Source organism: Juglans microcarpa x Juglans regia, chromosome 3S, assembly GCF_004785595.1.
Source record: "Juglans microcarpa x Juglans regia isolate MS1-56 chromosome 3S, Jm3101_v1.0, whole genome shotgun sequence".
NCBI classification, from domain to species: Eukaryota; Viridiplantae; Streptophyta; class Magnoliopsida; order Fagales; family Juglandaceae; genus Juglans; species Juglans microcarpa x Juglans regia.
In genome coordinates this window covers 13,775,097-13,791,679 of record NC_054599.1, presented here as the reverse complement: position 1 = coordinate 13,791,679, position 16,583 = coordinate 13,775,097, and positions in this window count along the sequence as shown.

Sequence of the window (16,583 nt, the reverse complement as noted above, 5' to 3'; positions counted from 1 at the left end):
GATCTCAAAATCTCAATTTCTTAAAAAGGATTCCCCATCAAAATAAGGTTATGTGAATAGCTTGAGATAGGCCGATAAAAAATGAATAAACAATAGAATTATATATGACTCTTGATGTCGTGTTTCGCCGGTCTGGCTTGGATTTTTCATACAAAATACTTCCCTAGGTGCTCGACGTTCCATTGGTGTGGCAACTCATGTCCTTCGTGGTTCTTAAGTCAGTATGAACCAGGTCTTCCGGTTGCTGTTACCAGATACGGTCCTTCCCACTTAGGACCTAGTTTGCCTTCATCCTGAGTAGTAACTCATGTTTGTTTCAAAACCATGTCTCCCACTTTGAAATTGCGGGGTCAGACTCATTTGTTAAAATAATGTTCAACTCTTCGCTTGTTGGCTGTCGCTCAGCTTATGGCTCCTTCCTTCCTTTCTTCCAAGAAGTCCAAGTTCTCTCTCAATCGTTCGTCGTTACGATTCAGATCATAATGTTACACTTGATATGTGGGTACCACCACTTCAGCCGGTATCATGGCTTCAGTTCCGTAGATGAGGGAAAATGGAGTTTCCCCCGTTGGGGTTCTTACTGACATTCGGTATGCCCACAACGTACTCGGAAGTTCTTCAGCCCATTCCCCCTTCTGGCCTCCCAGCTTATTCTTCAAAATGTTGAGTAATGTTTTGTTGGTCGCTTCTACTTGTCCGTTGGCTTGGGGATGTCCCGGCGAAGAGTACTTAGTTCTTATTTTGAGCTCCGAGCACCACTCGCGATAATGGGAACAATCGAACTGTCTCCCATTAACTGAGATGAAGCTTTGACAGATTATAGATTTCCAGAGGAAACTTGTAATTGACCGAGCCGTAATAGTTGCTAAAGCTTTGGCTTCCATCCATTTTGTGAAGTAGTATACTGCTACCATGACAAACTTTACTCCTCCTTTGCCTACAGGGAAAGGGCCAATGAGATCCAATCCCCATTGCGCGAAGGGCCATGGGGCAGTGACAGAAGTGAGTTTTTCGGGGGGGGGGGGGGGGTGGAGCATTTTCCTAGCTTTTGAGACACTTTCGGGCGAACTCGTCGGCATCCTTGTGAGCGTTAGGTCAATAGTATCCTGCTCTAGTAGTTCACGTTGCTAATGCCTTTCCACTCGCATGATTCCCACAAACTCCTTCATGTATTTGTTCTAGCACGTATTGAGCTTGTTCGGAGGAGATACATCTCAATAGAGGCTCGGCGTAGCCTCTTTTGTATAGAACTCCTTCCACCAAAGTGAATCGAGCCACTTGGTTCCTAATTTTTTGGGCTTCCTCCAGATCACCCAGAAGGATCCCTTCTTGAGAAATTTCAAAATGTCTGTGGCTTATTCTTGGGGGTTGTAGGACCTCAACAGTTGACACCTGAATGCCCACTACTGCCACATCAATAGTTCGAATTACAACGTGATCTGGGAGTGGGAATTCTTCTTGCCTTGATGCAGCTTTGGCTAGCCAAGCTGCCTCCTGATTTTCTCCTCTTAGAATTTGATGGATGGTAGAATATTGGAAGAGATCCTGCTCTTCTCCTACTCGTTGCAAATATCTTTTCAAATTTTCCCCTTTTGTAAGGAGTTGTCCAGTTACCTGCCCCACCACTATTTGAGAATCAGCCTTTACTTCAACTTCAGTGGCCCCGAATGATATGGCAATTGTTAAACCTGACAAAAGTGCTTCATACTCAGCTTCATTATTGGTGACTTTGAATCTGAGTGTGAGCGCATAACCAAGTTTTTCTCCTAAGTCCGTTATTATATGCACTCCCACTTCTCCCCCGAACTGGCAGGATGAACCGTCGACGTAGACCTATCACTGCTTGCCTTGGGGCATAATGACCATTTCCTCTGAAAAGTTCGAGAATTCAGCTACAAAATCTGCCAACACCTGGCTCTTTATGGCAGCGCGTGAAAGATACTCGATCTCAAACTCGCTCAGCTTGATTGCCCAGTTAGTCATTCGTCCAAAAGTATCAGGTTTTTGTAATGTTTTTCTCAAGGGAACATCAGTTTGGACTTTTATTGGGTGAGCTTGAAAATAAGGCCTTAATCGTCTCGCAGTGATCACTAATGCGAATGCTAACATTTCCGTTCGGGGGTATCTAGCCTCTGCCCCCTGAAAGGCTCTACTTACATAATAAACCGGGCGTTAAACTCCTTCTTCTACTCGAGTTAATATAGAGGACACCGCATTGGGCGATACACCCAGGTAGACAGTTAGGTCTTCTCCTGGCGTGGTTTTACTGAGCAAAGGCAGTGAGCCAAGTATTTCTTCAGCTCGCTGAAGGCCCTTCCACAATCTTCATCTCATTCTTGTGCTTTCCGCAGGACCTTGTAGAAAGGGCTGCACCGGTCGGTGGACTTCGCGATGAAGTGGCCCAAGGCAGCTACCCTCCATGTTAGTTTCTGAACCTCATTGATAGTTTAGGGTGGAGGCATATCCACAATCGCCTTAATTTTTCCAGGGTTAGCTTCAATTTCTTGCTTGGAGACCATGAAACCCAAGAATTTTCCTGATTCGACTCCAAAAGCACACTTTTGTGATTGAGCTTCATCTTGTATTTTCTCAATACTGCTAAGGCTTCCTGGAGATCATCAAGATGCTGTTCGGATTTCTTACTCTTAACCAGAAGATCATCTACATAGATTTCCATGTTTCTCCCGATCTAGTTTTTGAACATTCAATTGACCAGACGTTGGTATGTTGCTCCCACATTCTTGAGACTGAACATCATTGCTCTGTAGCAATAAAGTCCTCGATCGGTGATGAATGCCCTTTTTTCCTTGTCATCGAGGCTCATCCTGATCTGATTGTAGCCAAAGTATGCGTCCATAAAGCTGAGCAAGGTGTGCTCGATTGTCGAGTCCACTATCAAGTCTATCCTTGGAAGGGGAAAACTATCTTTAGGACAGGCTTTGTTCAAGTCGATGAAGTCGACACACATTCTTCATTTCCCACTTGTCTTCTTGACTAGCACAACGTTGGAGAGCCATTCGGAATAGCGAACTTCCCGAATGAACCCCGCAGTTAGAAGGCGTTCCACCTCTTCAGCAATGGTCGCATATTTCTCTGCACTAAAACTGTGACACTTTTGCTTGACTCTTTTTACCTTAGGATTTACACCGAGGCGTTGTTCTATTATCTATCCATCGATACCTAGCATTTCCTTATGTCACCAGGCAAAGACATCACTATGTTCGGCAAGTAGTTGCTTCATAGACTGGCTTAGCTCGGTGGACATTTTGGATCCCATTCGCATAGTCTTCTCTGGTTTTTCAGGATCCACCGATATCAAAAGTAGCAGCTTGTTAGGTTCCGCTTGCCTTAGTGCCTCTTCGTCCCTTACTTCTCGGTCTAGTTCTATTACAGCTGGAGGTGGAGCTATGGTCGCCTCGTTAGTTCTGCCTGCCTTAGTGCCTCTTCGTCCCCTACCTCTTGGTCTGGTTTTGTTCAAGCCCAAGGTGGCAGGGTGGCTGCTTTCCTGTGGCCTTGCTTAAGAGTTTGTTTAACTTTTGCTTTTGACTTCATCTCCCGGGTGTAGCAATCTCTTGCGGTCTGCTGCTCGCTACGCATTTCTCCTACTCCAAATGAGGTCGGGAATTTTACCTTCAGATGATACACGGAAGTTACAGCCTTCATTTGATTCAATGATGGGCGTCTGAGGATCACATTGTATGAAAAAGGTCACCACCAAGAAATCTATCACAAGAGATGTTGTTTTGGGAGCCGTTCCCACCAATACAGACAGAGCGATTGCTCCGATTGGTTGGATGATGTCCCCTATGAAGCCTTGGAGGGGCGTTGGTGCTGGCCGCAACCTATTGAGAGTGATTACCATTTTAATAAATGCTTCTCAGATAAGGATGTCAGTGGAACTGCCATTGTCGATCAATACTTTTTTGGTCCAATAGTTAGCAATTTCTGTTGTTACTACCAATGCCTCGTCATGAGAGTGCGACAAACCTTCTCGATCTTCTTTGCTGAGCATTACAAGATATTCTTTGGACAAGTCTTTGTTGTTACAGAATGGTCATTGGGCGGAGAATACTTCTTCGTACTTGGCCTTTCTTGCATGGGCCTTCCGTGCCGAGGAAATCCTTCCCCCAGCATATCCTCCAGCTATGGTGCTGATTTCGCCTATGTGAGGTTCTTCTATTCTCGAGTTTCCTTGATGCGGTTATCTTCACGGGGGTTCGCGGTTCTTCTTCTGTGGCCCCCAACAATCTGGTAATTGTTAGACCTGATAAAAGTGCTTCATACTCAGCTTCATTATTGGTGACTTTGAATCCGAGTTTAAGCGCGTAATCAAGTTTTCTCTAGAGTCCGTTATTATATGCACTCCCACTCCTCCCCCGGACTGGCAGGATGAACCGTCGACATAGACTTGCCATAGCTTGCCCTATGGCATAATGACCATTTTCTCTGGAAAGTTCGAGAATTCAGCTACAAAATCTGCCAACACCTGGCCCTTTATGGCGATGCGCGGAAGACACTCGATCTCAAACTCTCTCAACTCGATTGCCTAGTTAGTCATTGGTCCAGAAGTATCAAGTTTTTGTAATATTTTTCTCAAGGGAACATCAGTTGGAACTTTTATTGGGTGAGCTTGAAAATAAGGCCTTAATCGTCTGACAGTGATCACTAATGCGAATGCTAGCATTTCCGTTCGGGGGTATCTGGCCTCCATCCTCCGAAAGGCTCTGCTTACATAATAAACCGGGCATTGAACTCCTTCTTCTACTCGAGTCAATACGGAGGACACCGCATTGGACGGTACAGCCAGGTAGATAGTCAAGTCTTCCCCTAGCGTGGTTTGGCTGAGCAAAGGTGGGTGAGCCAAGTATTCCTTCAGCTCGCTGAAGGCCCTTCCACAATCTTCGTCCCATTCTTGTGCTTTCCATAGGACCTTGTAGAAAGGGCGGTACCAGTCGGTGGACTTCGTGATGAAGCGGCCTAGGGCGGCTACCCTCCTTGTCAGATTGTGATTAGTTGAAATTTAATGGACTAATTTCGAATGTGCATTATTGTGTCTCCTATAAACAGCCTAAATCAGATAAGCCCAGTCTCTGGATCGGCCATGAAGTATAAAGCACAGAAACTACATCGTGAGCTCTGATCTGCTAACAGTTATTCTCAACGCAGTCTAAATAACTTGTCGAACTTCGTGGAATATGAGATGCGTTGGTGAGGGAGCAGGGCCCTCGGGCTGTGCCAACTATAAGTGCCAATTCACGAAGTATAAAGCACAGGAACCGAGCCATGAGCTCTGACCTGCTAACCACTATTCTCAACACAGTTTAAATGACTTGCTGAGTTTCGTGCAATATGAGATGCGTTGGTGAGGGAGCAGAGCCCTCGGGCTCTACCAACCTATAAGTGCCAATCCACGAAGTATAAAGCATAGGAACCGAGCCATGAGCTCTGACCTGCTAACAGCTATTCTCAATGCAGTCTAAATGACTTGCCGAGCTTCGTGCAATATGAGATGCGTTGGTGAGGGAGCAAGGCCTTCGGGCTCTGCCAATCTATAAGTGCCAATCCACGAAGTATAAAGCACAGGAATCGAGTCATGAGCTCTAACCTGCTAATAGTTATTCTCACTGTAGTCTAAATGACATGCCGAGTTTCGTGCAAAGATGCAGAAACAAACTGACAGGTATACAAAATTATTTATGTACAAACCAAGCCTTCGCAAGATATAAGCTCGGTCGCCCAATTGAACGAAGTAAGAATTAACGGAAAAACGATGGCTCAGAAAAACTTCACGCTAGTGGATCTTTCACAGCTTGGATTCAAAAAGCTCAACATACAAAAGCGGAATAAAAACAAAGAGTCGTGCAAACAGATATGCAAAAGCATCGTAGTCCTTTTATTTCCCGAAAAAGGTTACAAACAGGGGTACAAAAAGAATGTTACATCGACAAAAGCTACAAAAGCGAAAAGAAAAATCTCGACCTGATAAAAACAAGATGATCAGCAATGCAATATCTCCATCAGAGAGGAAGCCATCCAGTAGAATCCCATTCTAGCCAAACAGAATAGAGAGCTCGGCAGTGCTGCCCTAGCCAGATGGAATAGGGAGATTGCAAAATGACTTCCCCCTCAGAGAAGATGGGCACACTGTCAGTCCGGGTTCGTCTGAGCAGAATTAGAATGCTCAGCGGTGTAGTTACATCCTTTCTTAGGAAGAAGGGATTCCGACGGCACCCCACCCAGGTTCTCTAAAGGGCAAACTGGGATTCAGGGTTGAGCAAGGGTGGCATCCTAGGGAATAGAGGGTCGGTAGGGAGGTAAGAGGAATCAACTCCGAAGATTTGATTGCCCCTTGAACTGTCTATTCCTGCCCTCCTCAGATGCAGCTGCCACACCACCGCCTTGATCGAGCACTGTACAAAACTCGTAGGCAGTGAGTTCTGATACAACGCTTACGGAGGTTGATCCCCGTAAGTAAGAGGGCACGAATAAGCGAGGTGCCATAAGCAAAAGGGTAGGGACAAGAGATATGGGAAGTTTGTTTCTTCTTCGATATTCGAACCGCCATAACTGTAATACCGGAGTCCTACTATGTAGGTCCTTACGTCATTTTTATTAATTCTTTAAGTTAAATATTTTGAGATAAAGATATTTTTATTACTGCCAATTATTTTATTTTAAGATGAGTATGCTTTATTTTTAAAATATGATTTATTAAAATAAGTCAAGGGTATTATTTTTAAGACTTTGAAATATTTTTTCTTAAGCCCTTTAATTTTTATTTAATTAAGAAATGGCCTAAGTATTCTCTACCTTAGGATGGGTAGGTGAGAAAATATCTTCCTATGCTTGAATCCCCACCATCCATCCCTTAGTCTATGAGATAAGTCTTGACTAATCAACTAAAACCATTTATCCCATTTCACCCGTAAGATTCTAGGACAAGCCAATAAGCTTTTGCTTCCATAGACTTCTAAAGTAAGCCATCAAGCCCTTTGACCCATGAACTTCCTAAGGAAGCCATTGACTTTGCTTTCCCTCTACCCATCGTCCAAGGCAACAAAGAGAAGAGAAAATAAAATAAAAACTATCCCAAGCATTCTATCATCCTACCCGTCGACTCTCACCCAAGAAAAGAAAAAGAAAAAGTTTCACTTTTTCCTCCAAGCTAAAGCTCTTCTTCTCCTCCCTTTTGTTCTTCAAGAAAACAAACCCATCTCATCTCTTTCAAACTTGTGACTCCATAGTAAGGGACAAAGAAAAATATTTTCTCTCATCCTCTCCAAGCCATACGAGTATACTCTCTCCATATTCATTTTCGGATTTGCCCCAAAACTTAGAAATAAAGCTTGATTTCATCTTCCAAGTGGTGAAATATTGAAGGTAATAAACTTTTGGTTTATTCCTAGTGTGATTTACTTGTGGGTTTCGAATTTCACTATTTTCTTACCAATGATATTTCAATTTTGGGGTTTAAAACAGTGATATTGTTGCTCTTCATCCACACTGGTTTACCACTATTTGGTCCTCTATCTTACCTCTTGAAAGAGGCTAAGAGTTTAAGGTAAAAAAATCCTAATTTGACTTATTTATTTTAATGTAATTTTGGAAGCTTATTAAGTTGTTTTAGCTTGTGTTTTGGTGTAGTTAAATTCCTATATTGCAAATAAAAATGTATGCCCTGTTTTTAGCCCAAACCAAATAGTATTATAGTTGTTTTGCTATGTATATTCCTATATTTCAAAAATATTATGTTGTTATTAAACTTGGTTTAATCATAAGTGATGAGTAAAATGATTTTAAATTATATATGTTGGTATTATGTGTCTTGTGTTGAGATTGGTTGGTAATCTATTTTCAGGAAGCTAGAGGTTTGGTTTAAAGGTTTTACTTGGTCCTATAATTTTATATATTACTTTTGAAAGGTATTAAGTGAGTAAATCATAAGTTAAGTATTTAAAGGTTTTAAAGTTTCTTAATGGGTGACCTTGCCATACTTTATGTTACTTTAATTTTAATGGAAGGTTTTATCTAAATTAATTAATATGTTGCTTATATGAATAAGTTATAGCTTAGTTAGTTTAGATATAAGAGATTAATTGTGCTTGGTATATTATGATATGCAAAGTTGTCCAAGTACCCCTAACCCATGTCATGCCATGTTTTGATGTAAAAGTAACCTACTTATGTTGTCCCTCGTTGGTTAAATTCTACATAACCCGAGAGTCCAAAATGTTGATAAGCTAACCTTTTTATAATGAGGGACTACAAGTTGATTAAAAGGCATATTTTCTAAGCTTGTTAGCCTACTTGAGATGCCTAAATCTATTTTAAAGCCCATTGTCGAGAATTCCAGATTTTATGTCCTAGTGTCCATAACTCAAAGTGAGCTTGAACCAAAGAGACCTTGCTTGAACCTGTGAATTCTTAGCTATTTTTTCATATAAACTTTTAAAATAACCTTTCTATAGACAGCTAGCATGTCTTAATATTTAAGTTATTTCTTTTGTAAATCGAGGTGAGGAGTAGTCATTTGGGTTAATGTTAAGCATAGAAGGGACGTTAGATTGTAATATCGTGACTTTCTCTTTTTAAAAGGAGGGCTAAAAAATATTGTATGAGTATTAACATGCTTATGGTATTTATTGGAATAGGACCTATATTGATGATGGAAGTATCGAGGAGCGTAGAGGTAAGTAGCTATGACCATGCTTCTTACACCAAGTTCTCTTTATGAAAGAATGTCTCTCCCTCTTATGCAAATGTTTCTTCTAAAGAAAAGGGTAAATGAATATAGTATGTACAAACCCTTTCTTGATAGCCCCTGTTAAGCACCCTATCGATTTTAATTGTGTGTATGTGTATAAGGTAATGCATGCACGTAGGTTCTAAGTCATGAGGTTTCCATACATGCTCTCTCTCAATAAACTTATTGATTATTCCTATATGTAGTATAGCATGAAAATGTATCTTGTTCATAAAAATGCATGTGCATTGAAGTAAGAAAGATGATGAAAATGTTTTGATTGCAAAGGAAAGGAAATGAATGTCTCATGTCTTATACTTCAAGTGATGCTTTAAATGAGTTTTGAAATGCCCCTATGAACTTATGCTCTTAAATGACGTGAGGAAAGTGTTTTAAAATGTCCCGATGAACTGACGTTAAATGTCCCTATGCACTGACGTTAAGTGTTCCTATGAACTGATGTTTTATGGATGCCATGAAAAATGATGTTTAAGCTCATGCTTTTAAAATAATGTTTCTTCATGAATGTACTGTTAAATGAAAAGATGATGTTTAAGTTCATACTTTAAATGAAGTTTTCCCATGAACGAATTCTTAAATGAAAAGGACTGAAAAGAAAGTACTGAAAGGACTATTATGAATGAATGAAAGAAAGGACTGAATGAATGAACATTTTATTGTATGAAAATACGTAACGGCCATATGAATGAATGAAAATGAGTACCCAATGAATGAATGGGCAGATGGCAATGTCGAGTAGTAGTATCTGGTAGTGCACCCAGTGCTGTACCCTAACGGAATGAGATTCCAACCCGTGGCCATGGGCGAATCCATTGGCCACAGGGCCGCTAACCCTAGCACGCGGGGCGTAACAGTGTGCAATGGCCTATGAAAGTGAAAAGATGAAAATAATATTTATGCATGAAAGTATGGCTTATTCCTTAAACTGTTATGCATGAAAGCATTGTCAAGAATAGCGAAAATGTTTATGTATGCATGTTTCAAAAGAAAAGAATAGATGCCTAGTATGTTCATTCCATGGTGTACTACTTACTGAGTATTCGACTTATTTTGTGTTAAATGTTTTAAACGTCCAGGTAATGATGAAAAAGCTGGGGAGCAAGGCATTACTGCAGAGAGAGAGGCAAACGCTTAGGACCTTCCCTAACAAGGACAGTTATGTTATGAATGATAGGTTATGTTATGTATATTTTGGGATGGACTCTAAGAGTCCCTTATGGATGAATGTTCAAATAAAATGTCCATTAGGTGTTCCCTTTAATTAAATGAAAATTTAAAGTGCACGTGTGTCATGTCCATGCCGATCGCTTGTTATTAGAAAATGAAAATGATGAAAAAGAAAGAAAAGGCATGTAAGTTAGGATCCCGTCCTTCCTGGGATGGGGTTGTGACAATAACCAACGACAACCTAAGCACCAAGGAGAAGGCATCGCCCCTCGTAAAACATGAGAAGAAAGGAGAAAGCCATAGGAGATCGCCAAGTTTGGGAGGAAGAAAAAAGATACAGGGTAGGGTGAGTTCCCCAGCAAAACGGAAAAGCCCATTTTATAAGCGAGAGCGACGCTTGACGTCCCCAGGGTACCATAACTCCTGGGACCTCCCTGGGGAACCACGTGTCCCTAAGGCCTCCCAAGTTACCCACGCGTTCCCCATGGGAAAGCGTAGGCCCTTGAGGTTCGAAAAAAAAAGCAGAATCGCCGATAGCGCATTACACGAAGTTCGTGGAGCAGTTAATAAGAAGGTTAAATGCAAAAACTCAACTGAAGTAATGCATGAAGTTCGTGGAAAAGTTAAAAAGCAAGCATGACTACACCAATGGGACTGTAACAGCATTCAAAGCCAACAGGGAATGGAGAGATGTTAATAAAAGTAGTTTCAGGATAAGCATAGAATCAACAGTAGATTAAGACATCCATGTGCGTAAAAGTGGTGCCGCACTGTAAAACACTGTATACAATGATTGTTGTGCGGTAAACGCCTGAACATAGGCTTAGCAAGTAAAGGACTATAGAATACAACGAGCAAAAAAAAGGAGGAAAAATCAAAAGTTTCGAATCAACCAAACCCAGACAAACCAGAACTATATTATTTTGTGCGAAGTTATCAAAATTATATAAAAAACCCAATGCAAGCCAGGAAACAGCGAAGGTAGTGCACAAACTGTTAACATACCTCCATATAAATATGAAGACTCGACAAGACTCAAGATCGGTGTGAAGAACTGCCACTCGGCAATCACCCTTACAAGGGTACCTGCTCGGTACCCATCTATGCGAAAGGGCTCACTCGCCACTCTGTTAGTGTTGAATCTCCACTAGCAATGAATGGAGGTAAATAGTTCAAGTAAAGAAGAAAGGCTTGCAAATACAATAAGCAGTACAACAACAAACAAGAGATGTATGCGAAGTTAAAAAGGCACCATTTCCATTGCTATCATCAAAATTACCAAAAAAGAAAATACACACGAGCGACATAAAAGGAAGCTAAGAACTAAGAAGGAGCATCGCGGAAGGCTAAAGGCATGTCCTTTAATCCCCACTTTAGTATTTTCTAGTAGGCATACATGTTCAGTGAGATCTCTTGAAGATTCATAGTACGAAGATCAATCTCGGGGTGCTGAAGAAGCATTTCCTGAAGACGCTTGAGACCTTCCTTATACCCGTTGATCCAGGCTCTGTTGCGAAGGGCGAGAGCCTTTCTAAGTTGGGACTCCAGCTGGTCTGCACGATCCCGAGCTGCCTCTAGAGAAGACTCCATGCAGGAAACTGAAGCCTGGGTTAAAGCCTTTGTTACATCTCCTCGTCTAGCTATTCCCAAGTATTTATGAAACATGCGACATCGAATCTGGGTGGCGCACTTCTTCACATTCACCAGCGTTTCGATGGTTTCCTCACTTTGCCTTAGCGCTTCCTAAGCAAATTCCAGCTCGCGCTCCGGCGCACGTTCCTTCTCATTTGCTAGTGCTTCAGTGGTTTCTTCATTTTGCCCAGCGCTTCCCAAGCAAACTCCAGCTCGCGCTCCAACCTCTAAACCTCGGCTCGGGAGTCTCCCCGCTCGGCAAAAAGGAGACTGGACTGGACTGGAAGATCCTCAAGGTTTTTCTTTGTAGACTCTAAATCTTCGACTGTTGAGGACATCTTCGTTCAGATTATGTCCATCTCCACATTCTTCAGCTGGATCTCCCTATCCTTAAGCTCAAGCTCCATGGCCATTACCTTCAGCAAAGTTTCCATCTTCTTGGCTTCCTGCTGCTAGTCACGTATCTTCTGATGGCAGAGCGCACTGTCCCCTTTCAGGGACTCGTTATCCACCTCTAGAGCACAGAGGTTGCCCATCAACTTCTCCCCTCGAAGGTTTAGTAGCTTTTTTAATGCTTTATGAGCTCTGAAATCATCTTCAAGAGCCTTTTGCTCTCGAGAAACCATATCGGCTAGCTAATCGGCGGCCTAAGAAATCAACAGTAACAAAATTCATTAGCAAAGTATGGAAGACCGAAATGGTAATATGGGAAAGGTACTTACATTGGCAAAAAGGGGCCTGAACTTCTGGGCATGCACTTCAAAAGATTCCGCCCGAGCCTTCTTATAACCTAGCCCGGGACCCTGCGAATTCCCTAGACTAGAAGAGGAAGAGGGCTCGACGCCCACCAATGGCAGAAGGGCCTCGGCATGTATGGAGGGTAGACGGAGTTCCTTCTCGCACTGATAAGGAACTTCAATAGTTGCACGAGGAGGATCTTGTGGAAGGACAAATTGCGAACCTAGCAATTCCTCAGCTTGGGTTGAACTCTTACCTTGGGTAGCTCCCGAGCAGGGTGGACTGCAAGCGGGGGAAGAATAGTCTTCCACCTCCACCATTACAACATCTTCTTGCAAAGGGGGAGACTCATCTTGAGGGGCATGGCTTTCCTGAGACGAATAAGTGGCTCGGCATAGAATAAAAAATGAATGAACAAAGAAAAGCAAAGGAGGAAGAACAAATACCTAAGCAACGCCAACCAGAGGGGAAACTCCTAGGATCATTGAAGAAACTGGCTCAATGGCCTGTTCCAACACTGGTGAGAGCACTGGAACTTCGAGAGGAATGGGTTCCGTATCCCCCTCGAAACATAGCTCCATGGCCTCGAACAGTTCAACAACCTCCATGGAGTGCGGCTCCGCAGTCTCAGAAGAGATTAAACCCTTACCCCTAGCAAAAGAAACTCTGTCTCCAAAGGCAGAACGAGAGGAGAGGCGAAGACTGTTGGAATGGGAATCGAAGGGCCACCAAGGGAAGCTGGGCCAGAGGGCTCTAGGGGCGAAATATGGGAGTTAGTTAAACACTCCTCAAATGATGCCTCAACCTCGGCAAGCATTTCTTCAAAGCAAGGTGGTGGCCTGCGAAAAGGGACTTCCTCCTCAAGGAAAGTCTCCTCAAAGGAGGGAAAAACACCTGTCGCCTATCCGGGACCCCGAGGCACCAGGTCTTCTAAGGCCAAAGCAAAAAGAAAAGCAACGGCAATGTCTACTCCTTCTCCCCTCGCGGGACCTACGAAGGAAGTCTCGACGCTATCATCTTCTACTTAAACAAATGTAACAAAGGGAAGAGATTTAGAAATATCAAGGAATTACCTCTAAGGGGGTTGTTTCCTAGAACGGCTTGGTGGGAACCCTCTGCAGCTCGTTGAGTATTGCCGTCTGAAGAAGCTCGACGAGAACTACTCTTAGGAGCAGCTCGGTGAAAATTTCCCTTGGGAGCAGCTCGATGGGAGCTACCCTCCGAGGGAGCTAGGTGAGAAACACCCTTTGAAGATATTTGGGTGAGAGCCACACCCTGGAGCGGCTCGGCCAGAACTACCCTCTGGGGCTACTTGCTGAGAGCTCTTATTCTTCTTATGAGGGTCATCTGGTTTAGTGGGGCGCGGTGAAGTGGCTGGGATCTCTCTGGTAAGAACTGACTGGGTGGGAGCGGAAGTCCTTTCCTCTATATGGGACCCCTTGGCACGGTTATCTTTGGGAGGGGAAGCCGCACAACATTTCTCTCTTGAAGGAGAGAGTGAGCTCGATACGAAGTCCCGACCTAACACATAAGCGCGGTGGAGGATAACAAGGTAGCGGCCAATGCAATCGTCATTCAGTAACACATCAGATTCGGCTAGGTCAGGATGAGCTATTACCATATGACAGAGGCAATTTTGAATTCCTCTCTCTCCGATAATGTAATAACAAGAGATTTGGTGGTCAGAACCTTACCCCAAATAGATCAGACAGGGAACTCATTGTATTCAAGCTCTCCCTCCGAGCATTCCCAGCCAGAGCCCCAAACAAAAAAGAATCTCTGATGCCACTCCTTTATTGACGAATAATGCCTTTCCAAATTTGTGAAGCATTTTTCGGCATAGTAGGATTGGAAACTGCAAATGTTCCTATCAAGTCGATTGATTTGGTATACACTTAGAAACTCCAGAGCAGTTAGATCGGGATAATCTTCGGAACTACTCAGAACGATTCCAAAGGCCACACAACTGGCTAGGACCAAGCGCCAAGCATTCGAATTGAGCTACGCCGGAGCAAGTTTTAGGAAGTCCAAGATGTTGCGCACCGAACAGCAGAATGGCAGACGCATCCTAATAAAAAACATATGGGGATAAAAGGCCACCTTCATCAACAGGCCCTGCTTGTCCACCATTGTGACACGAGGTTGGAGAATTTTCAGAGCAGTCCTAGCAAGAATGGGGAACTCTTTGCAGAATGAACGAAGTTCGTTGTTAGTCATGGCTGACATCCATCGTTTCCTAGCGTAATAGTTGAAACAGGCTTTGTTCGCACTTTGCTTAGTCATGGTGAGAGTAGATGGAAGAATTGTGGAAACTCTTAGGGCTTCAGAAAAACAAAAGGAGAAGAGCAAGACGAAGACGAAATGAAAGAAAGAAAAGAAGGAACGAGGAAGAAGAAATAAATAGGGACGACATGATGGAACAATTGCATATCCGAAATGGCAGCACATGATTCGAAGAGACGCCTTGGCTGCAGGAAAACGGCGTGACGTTTACCTACCGCAATCGTTCACAAAACGAACCAATCCTGGGCAATGTTGGCATGCCAAAAAATAACTTTAATTGATGAGGCCAGCGTTAATGATTACAGAGACATCGGTTCACGTCAACAACAAATGGGCAAGTGCCCATTAGCCTTCTACATTTCCAGACCAGAGTTACAAAAAAAAAAAATCTATTTATCTCTCTAATTTCCAACCCACAAGTGTACAAAAATTTCGCAAGGTACTGTGAAGGGAGAAAATCCCTTATATTGGGCTGAAGAATGGGCCCAGGTCACAACCCAGATATATGGTCTGGGTTGGATTGGGCCAGAGGCAAGGCCTAGCCATATCACATGGTCTAGGTCAAACAAGTAATACTTGAATCAAGGCTCGAGCTGGAGATCTGGGTCGGGACATGTTGATGGGTCAGAAGATGTAGGCATGACTTGAGAAAGAAGGAACATAGCATACAACCACTAGGCGGGAGTGTCAGTAAGATGGAAGGGACCCGGGATAGAAAGCATGCAGCATTTAATGCGGCCCAGAGCATAAAGCATGCATCATTCAATGCAGCCCAGAGCGGAAAGCATGCTGCATTCAATGCAGCCCAATACAGAAGGCACGCCGCATTCAATGCGACCCAAGGCCCGAACAATGTACAGCAAGCCTGAGCCCTTCACAGCTCGGCAAGGTGACGACCCAGGAGCAGCTCGGTGAATAAATAGCACAAGCATATTATCCCCTACTATGTAATACCCCACTATGGTGGGGACCTGGTAGGTAACTATCAATAGGACACTACCAGCAGCGAACAAGGTAATCAGTCAATCGATCACTATCACCTTACACTCTCATCTTCATTTCTATTTATCATCTCCTTCACTATTATTGACTTAAGCATCAGAGGATCAACGGACTTCGAGGTCCCCCCTTTAGTTATTGTGCAGGTGATCGCTCGAATACCGACGACGTGAAGTTGCCCTAGCCTACGAAACACAACATCAACAATGACTGAACAAAAGGGGAAAAAATAATTAACCAAAGTAATGAGGGAACGAAGAAAAGAATCCAACATTAATTGATCTAGAGTCTTTAAATGGAGAAAACGAGTGACCAAAAAACTAAAAAATATGGTTTAGAGCATGTTTGGAAAATGAAATGAGATAGAATTTTGTGAAATGGTTTGAGTTAAAGATACTTTACTAGGTTTTGAAAAATGAAAGAGAAAAAATTGAATAAAAATATTATAAATTTTTTAATATTGTTTTTGTTTTGAAATTTGAAAAAGTATTATTGTTGAGAAATTTGAAAATTTTGTAATAATTATATGAAGAAGTTGAAAATTGAAAATTGAAAAATATTTTGAATTTAAGTGATATTTGGAAACAAAATTATGAAAAATTTTGAGATGAGATATGAATTTCTCACCCATCTAACTTCCCAAAACAACTCCTTAATTGTTCTAAAGACGAAATATAGAAAAGAAAGTCAAAAATAGAATCAGATTTTAATATTTTATCTAACAATAATTTAAATATATATCGAGAGATTTATACACATATATCTATCAAGAATTTTATGTATCAGTTATTATTTACTTTTATATTTTATATTTATAATCTTTTTTTATAAGGTGTGAGATATGAGTTAGTAAATAGTGATTAATAAAAAAAAATTTTCTATGAATAATGCTTTCAAGAATATGCATGTTTTCAAGTGATTTATAAATTTATTTAATTTTTTTAAAAAAGAAATGTAAAAGACTTATATATCTTAAAACTTCTTTAAAAATTATTTTTTA